Source organism: Salvelinus sp. IW2-2015, linkage group LG15 (genome assembly GCF_002910315.2).
Source record: "Salvelinus sp. IW2-2015 linkage group LG15, ASM291031v2, whole genome shotgun sequence".
Lineage (NCBI taxonomy): Eukaryota > Metazoa > Chordata > Actinopteri > Salmoniformes > Salmonidae > Salvelinus > Salvelinus sp. IW2-2015.
Genome location: NC_036855.1, coordinates 56,142,235 through 56,149,271, shown reverse-complemented (window position 1 = coordinate 56,149,271; position 7,037 = coordinate 56,142,235).

Genomic DNA, 7,037 nt, shown 5'->3' with positions numbered 1-7,037 from the left:
CATAGCCATGTTCTTCTTCTCTCTCCTCAGTCCCTAGTAAACCATGTAGCCATTTTCTTTCTCTCTCCTCAGTCCCTATTAACCAGGTTGATTATGTTTCTTCTCTCTCTCCTCACCCTAGTAACCATGGTACCATGTTTTTCTTCTCTCCCTCAGCCCTAAAACCATGGTAGCCAGTTTCTTCTTCTCTCTCCAAGCCCTAGAACCATGACCAATGTCTTCTTCTTCTCCTCAGGCCCTAGTAACCATTGTAGCCATGTTTCTTTCTTCTCCTCCTGCAGCCCTAGTAACCCCATTGTAGCCATGTTCTTCTTCTCTTCTCAGCCCTAGAAACCATTGAGCCATGGTTCTGCTTCCTCTCCTCAGGCCCTAGAACCATGGTAGCCATGTTCTTCTTCTCCTCTCCCAGGCCCTAGTAACCATGTACCAGTTTCTCTTCCTCTCCTCAGCCCTAGGTAACCATGTACCTGTTTCTTCTTTCTCTCTCCTCTAGTCCCTTAACCATGGTAGCCCCATTTTCTCTCTCTCCTACAATCCCTTAGTGAAACCATGGTGCCATTTTCTTCTCTCTCCTCCAGTCCCTTTAGAACCATGTAGCATGTTTCTGCTCCCTCTCCGCTAGTCCCTAGTAACCGATTTTGATATGTTTCTTCTTCTCTCTCCTTCAGTCCCCTAGTAAACCGTTGTTGACATGGTTCTTCTCTCTCTCCCTCTAGGTCCCTATAACGTGGTGATAGTTTCTCTTCCTCTCCTCCGCCCCCAGAAACCATGGTAGCCGTGTTCTTCTATCTCTCCCTCAGTTCCTGAGTAGCCCATGAATTGACAAGAGCAGCGTGGTCAGAAGGACTGTCAAAGGCCAAGCTGGTCGGAGCAGGCCGACGCTACGAGACATGCGGCGTCAATGAAGGCTGTAACGGAGGGAAGGCACCCAGTTGTCCAACGAGGAGCGGAAACCTCCTCATCTGTGCCCTATAAAGAGTGGTGGGCGCCCCGTCGCTCCTCCTGGAGTCGTGCCAGCATCGAGCAGAAACTGAAGTGCCCCACGAGAAGAAGCAGCCATGGCAAGAGTACAGGGAGAAATAGAAAGGACTGAAGAATCTGTAATGATGTGCTTAGACTACTCGGAGGTTCCTCTCTCTCTCTTCGCCAGTCGCGGTTACTAGGGACTGAGGAGAGAGAAGAAACATAACACCATGGTTACTAGGGACCGAGGAGAGAGAAGATACATAACACCACGGTTACTAGGGACTGAGGAGAGAGAAGAAACATGTGAACCATGGTTACTAGGGACCGAGGAGAGAAATGTTGGCATGGTATGTTGCTGGAATGGCTGATACAATCCAGGGTGAAGCCGCAGTGGAGCGCCCCTGGATGGAAAGCAAGTTATATTAAGAGTGCTACTCCAGGGCACATCGCTAAGGGATTGTTGTTACAATCTGAACCCAGAAGCCCTGCAGTTGCCAGATCCATTCCCAGCGCACGACCCGGGATTCAAACCGACAACTGCCCACACCAACAGGGAACAAAGTCTAACCTATCTAACCTATAGATACCACCAAAGCAAAGTAAGAACTCATAAACTCAGGGTAAAAACAAGCACCAGAAAAAGTTAAGATCTGGTAGATTCATCACTCTGGTAAACATAGCAGTTCCTTCCTCGTGTAATCTAGAAACGTAAGTGAGGTGCGTAGTGATCCACAARGTAACAAATGCATAGCATAAACCAGGGCCTACCGAAAACAGACAGCAGTGAGAATAGTACTAAACTGAATCAATAACCTACATCTGCTGGTACCATGCAGAATGGCCCACGGCTCTACAGACAACACTGATTTACCATGCTCAATCAATCGCATATTTTCCATTCCACAATATACATGTKGACTAGCCTGGTACTGTGGCTTGGGGGGGTCATGAGACATGCACTGGGGATTTCCGCTAACACGTTACGGCGCCTTTGCACTGGAGACATTATCCAGGTTAAGACATGATATGRACTACACACCAGTGAAATCACGCTAGCCTGGTTCCTACCGTGTAAAGAAAAACGCGGATGTGCATCCACTCCCTGCCATGCCACACCCATGTTGTACCTGTTGTAATGATTAGCATAGAACAGACGGGGCTGGCTAGCATTTACACACAGATGGCGCTGGACATACTGTACAATTCATATACTGTTAGTTAGCTACATTGAAAGTAAAGTTAGATCGATTAATCGCTGCGCTAGCTATAAATCGCCKATGGGAGGATAACGGGCGAAATGCTATCGCCCCCGCCTTAAAATGACAACGGTATTACTACTGTTGCTCATTACGCATCCGGAAATTACTACCTAACGTTAGTTTGCTACCAGCGAACCCGGCATCGTTAACATAGCTTGTTAACGTTAGCTCCGATCGATCAAAATGATTGCAAGATTAGTTTGCTACTTTATTTATACGAGTTAGTTAGCTAACAAGGCCGCTAACTAAGTTATCCATGCGAGTGAAGTGTTGGCTGTGACTGACTTGTTAGCTAGGTCGTGACCTGCCTCCAAAACCGACGGGGGATTTTTCATATTTATTCCAGCACGACCACATGTTTAAAATACAAATACTGTTGTTTGTCAGCCAGAATGGAAAAGACTGGTCCAAAAAAAACGGTTTTTTTTAAACTTTAGCTAAGCGAGCCGGCTTACTACGGAGACTCTTAGTATTGTGCCGACCAAGCACATTTTCAATAACTCAAGTTGTCTAGCCTAAGCTAACCATGCGTGGTTCTGCTGGAATTCCCGGCTTTTTATTTGCTAAACCAAATTCGACAGATTACTAAACATGCATTGTTGACCACAATAGGTTAAAAGGGTTAACTACTTTAAGCCAACTCGAACCTGACAGGATGCACACAAAAAGATGGGACCTAGCGCGAACAGAAACCCCTCCAGAAAACCAAAAACAGGCTAGCGATGTTCTGAAGTCGGCTAGCTGCATTCCTACGTAAACGTTAGCCCACCTGACAAAACGGGAGCTCTACCGTTAACAATATACTACCGCTAATTTTTCCTCCAGTAAGATCATTGTTCAACATCAAAACAATGTACTTTTAACTACACATAGAACTTTTAACGAAAGAACAGGCCTCTTACCTGAGTGCAAAGGGATAGTGGTGTCGGTCGGTTTCTGGCTGGCTAGCTAGCTTACGTTACACAGCTGATTCTCTCACAACCCGGTTCTGAATGTAGTACACGGTTTCCCCTCCAAATCCACACCCCCGCAAGCAGGGACGCAGTGGGGAGGGGGCCGTCACAGTTACCACAGCCCACAAAGTCAGAATCATGACTTAATCCCCGCCTATCTTCTGAAAATGTATCTATTAAAACAGAGATTATTTTTTTTAAAACCCTAACTTTAACCACACTGCTCACATTATTCCTTAACCGTAAATGAAGGGCCAAAAGGATTTTTTTTTGTTTTCAATGAATTACGATATAGCCAATCTTGACTTTACTGGCTGTGGTAACTAGTGACAACAAGCAGGGAGCGGTGACGTCAAAGGATACCATGGCAACCCGTGATTGACGTGATGGTTTATCGATCGTTCGATGAAAAACTCCTTTAMCAGAAGAGGCGTAGGGCAGGCTATCAGGAAATGTTGGTTTTGCAACCTATTTAAAATACATAAAAAATATACTTATATACCCTACCTATAATAAAGGCCTGTGAGACTGTGATCGATTATCTCACCGCTGCCACCAAACATAGCGATTTGGAGGAATAGTCCGAATGGGGCTTATAAACCACTTACAGGTAAAAATGTCAYAATCTTCTATGGTGAACAAACAGGTATTGACAGTCTAATACATGTAGGTAATTTGTGAGTGAGGTTTGAGGACATCACAAACGACCTAACTAGAACACACAGTTTGCCTGATAGAAGGTCTATTTCTGTTCCCCAGTCAGTTTCCATGGGGAAAGTTGTTCTATTTTTACCTAGTCACATGTTCTCCCCTAAGACTGGGATATTAAGCCGGTAACCTATTTAAGGGAAGATCTCTGACTGATAGTTCAGTTTCAGACCGACTGACAGACAAGATAGACCTACAGACAGACCGACAGACAGACACAGATTACTTTGAGTGTCAATATCAATTAAACCTAACATTGTTACCGGAAGGGCTGTGGCTAGGAGTGGTTTTGAGATAGAGGGAGAGTGTGAGTCACTGTGTGTTTCTGTTGAATGACTGGTAGAGTAGGCTCGTTCTCTTCTCTCTTCTCTTCTCTCTCTCTCTCTCCTCTCTCTCTCTCTCTCTCTCTCTCTCTCTCTCTCTCTCTCTCTCTCTTCTCTCTTCCTCCGTCTCTCTCTCTCTCCTCTCTCTCTCTCTCTCTCTCTCTCTCTCTCTCTCTCTCTCTCTCTCTTCTCTCTCTCTCTCTCTCTCTCTCTCTCATCTCTCGTCTCTCTCTCTCTCTCTCTCTCTTCTCTCTCTCCTCTCTCTCTCTCTCTCTCTCTCTCTCTCTCCACATTTACACGCACGCACACACCACAATCAATTAATTTTATAAAGCCCTTTTTTATTATACATCAAGCGATGTCACAAAATGCTGTACAGAACACCAGCCTAAAACCCCAATAACAGCAAGCATGCAGGTGTAGAAGTACGATTGTGTAGTGAAAACTCGCTAGAAAGGCCAAAACCTAGGAAGAACCTCAGAGAGGAAACCAGGCTCTGAGGGCGTGGGCCATCCTCTTCTGGCTGTGCCAGTGGAGATTATAACAGAACATGCCCAAGATTGTTCAACAACGCACACACACGCACACACGCACGCACGCACGCACGCACGCACTGCGGCGCCGGCGCACGCACGCACGCACGCACACACACACCCACACAACACACACACACACACACACACACACACACAAACACACTCTTGTATAACTAACCTTGTAGGACACACAATTCAGTTCCCATTCAAAATCCCTATTTTTCCCTAACCCTAACCTTAACCCGCAAGAACTACAACCATAGCTACTAACCTAAACTAAACCCTCCCCTAAACCTAATTCTAATTCAACTCTAACATTAATTCCCAACCTTAATCCTAAACCCTAGAATTAGCATTTGACCCTGTGGGGACCAACAAAAGGTCCTTCCACTTGGTCAAAATGTCGTTTGTTTACTATTCTTGTTGGGACTTCGGATCCCCACAGTAGAGTTAAAGACGGTCCACACACACACACAGGAGTAGTGAGTGACGCACTGACAAAGTAACAAACTCCTAGATTCCCATGATTGTTGTGATAGAGAGAGAGAGAGACACAGAGAGAGAAAGAGAGACAGAGAGAGAGAGAAAAGAGACACAGAGAGAAAAGAAGACAGAGGAGAGAAGAAAGAGAGACACAGAGAGAGAAAGAGCAGAACAGAAGAGAGAAAGGAGAGAGCACACACACAGAGAGAGGAACGAGACAGAGAGAAGAGAAAGAGAGCACAGAGAGAGAAAGAGAGACAGAGGGAGAAAGAGAGAGAGAGAAAGAGAGAGGGAGAAAGAGAGGGAAAAAGAGAGAGAGAGAAAAAGAGAGATTAAGGAGAGAGAGAGAAGACAGGAGAAAGAGAAGAAGAGAAGAAGAGAGAGAGACAAGAGAAGAGAGAAAAGAGAGTAGGAGAGGAGAAAAGAGATGAGAGAGAGAAGAGAGAGAAATGGACGAGAGAAGTAAAAGGGAGAAGAGAAGAGAGAGAGAAAGGAGAGTGGAGCAAGCGAGGGAATGCAATTGCACGGTGGTGTTCCTCGTAAAAAGGTCTGCAGTTCCTCTGTAGGTCCTATAGAACACGTCAAGACAAGGCATGTTGTGTCACAACGCTATTTACATATAGAGTGTCTGAGCGATTCCCGCACTAGAAGAACAGATTGAAGATTCTTCATTTAACCAGTCAGGATTTCTTTTTTATTCCAGAAAACTATATTTGATGATAAACTCGAAGAGATGATGAGATAGCGGGAAAAATGAACAATGGACCGCATGAAAAAAAACGAATTATCAGCTGTTCGTTAGAAGTCATTGGTTATTCTGAAACAGTAGATATTCTTATTCTAGCCTGGAACGCCCAATTGAAATGGTGATGAAACACAAGCATACAGGTTAGGATCCAGGCTATTTCTGTTGTGACCATGATGGGTGACTAACTAGAGGATCAGTTAGCTGGAATGAAGCTCTGGGGAGACTCACTGTGTGGTGAAGTGATTAGGACTCTGAATCAGAGGAGAGAGGCCTGAATCCCTAATGGCAACCTATTGTCTTTATAGGTGCACTACTTTGACCAGGGTCCATAGGAATTAGGTTGCCAGGGCCCATAGGGAATAGGGTGCCAGGGCCCATAGGGAATAGGGTGCCAGGCGTCCATAGGGAATAGGGACCCAGGTCCATGGGAATAGGGTTACTAGGGCACATTTTTTTAACTAGTTAAGTCATTAAGAACAAATTCTTATTTTACAATGACGGCCTATCCGGGAACATGTGGGTTAACCTGCCTTTTCAGGGCAGAAGGACAGAGTTTGTACCTTTCAGTCGGGGATTCGATTCCAGCACCTTTCGGTTACTGGCCCAAACGCTCTAACCACTAGGCTACTACGGCCCCCATAAAGGGTAGTGCACTACATTGACCGGGTCCATAGGGTGCTGCACTACATTAAAGGCCCCCAGGCTGCCCATTCAGCGGGTAGTGCACTACATTTCACCATGGCCCATAGGGTAGTGCACTACATTTAGAGCCCGGGAGGACTACATTGCCGGCCATAGGGAGGTGCACTATTATGAAATAGAGTGCCATTCAGGACACAGCCAGGGCTGAAGTAATGATAAAGAGTGAGGACTGTCGCTCAGAGCACAAACCTAAGCACCTCTACAGGGGAATACAGGATATCACTGGGTCTAGAGGAGACAGCAACAGCTATGAATACACAACCAGGCAGTTATGTACTGTGCTTTCAGAAACGACGTGATGCTTGAAAACGGTACTGTTCGGATCTCTACATGTTGGAATCATCTTTGTATTGGTCTGG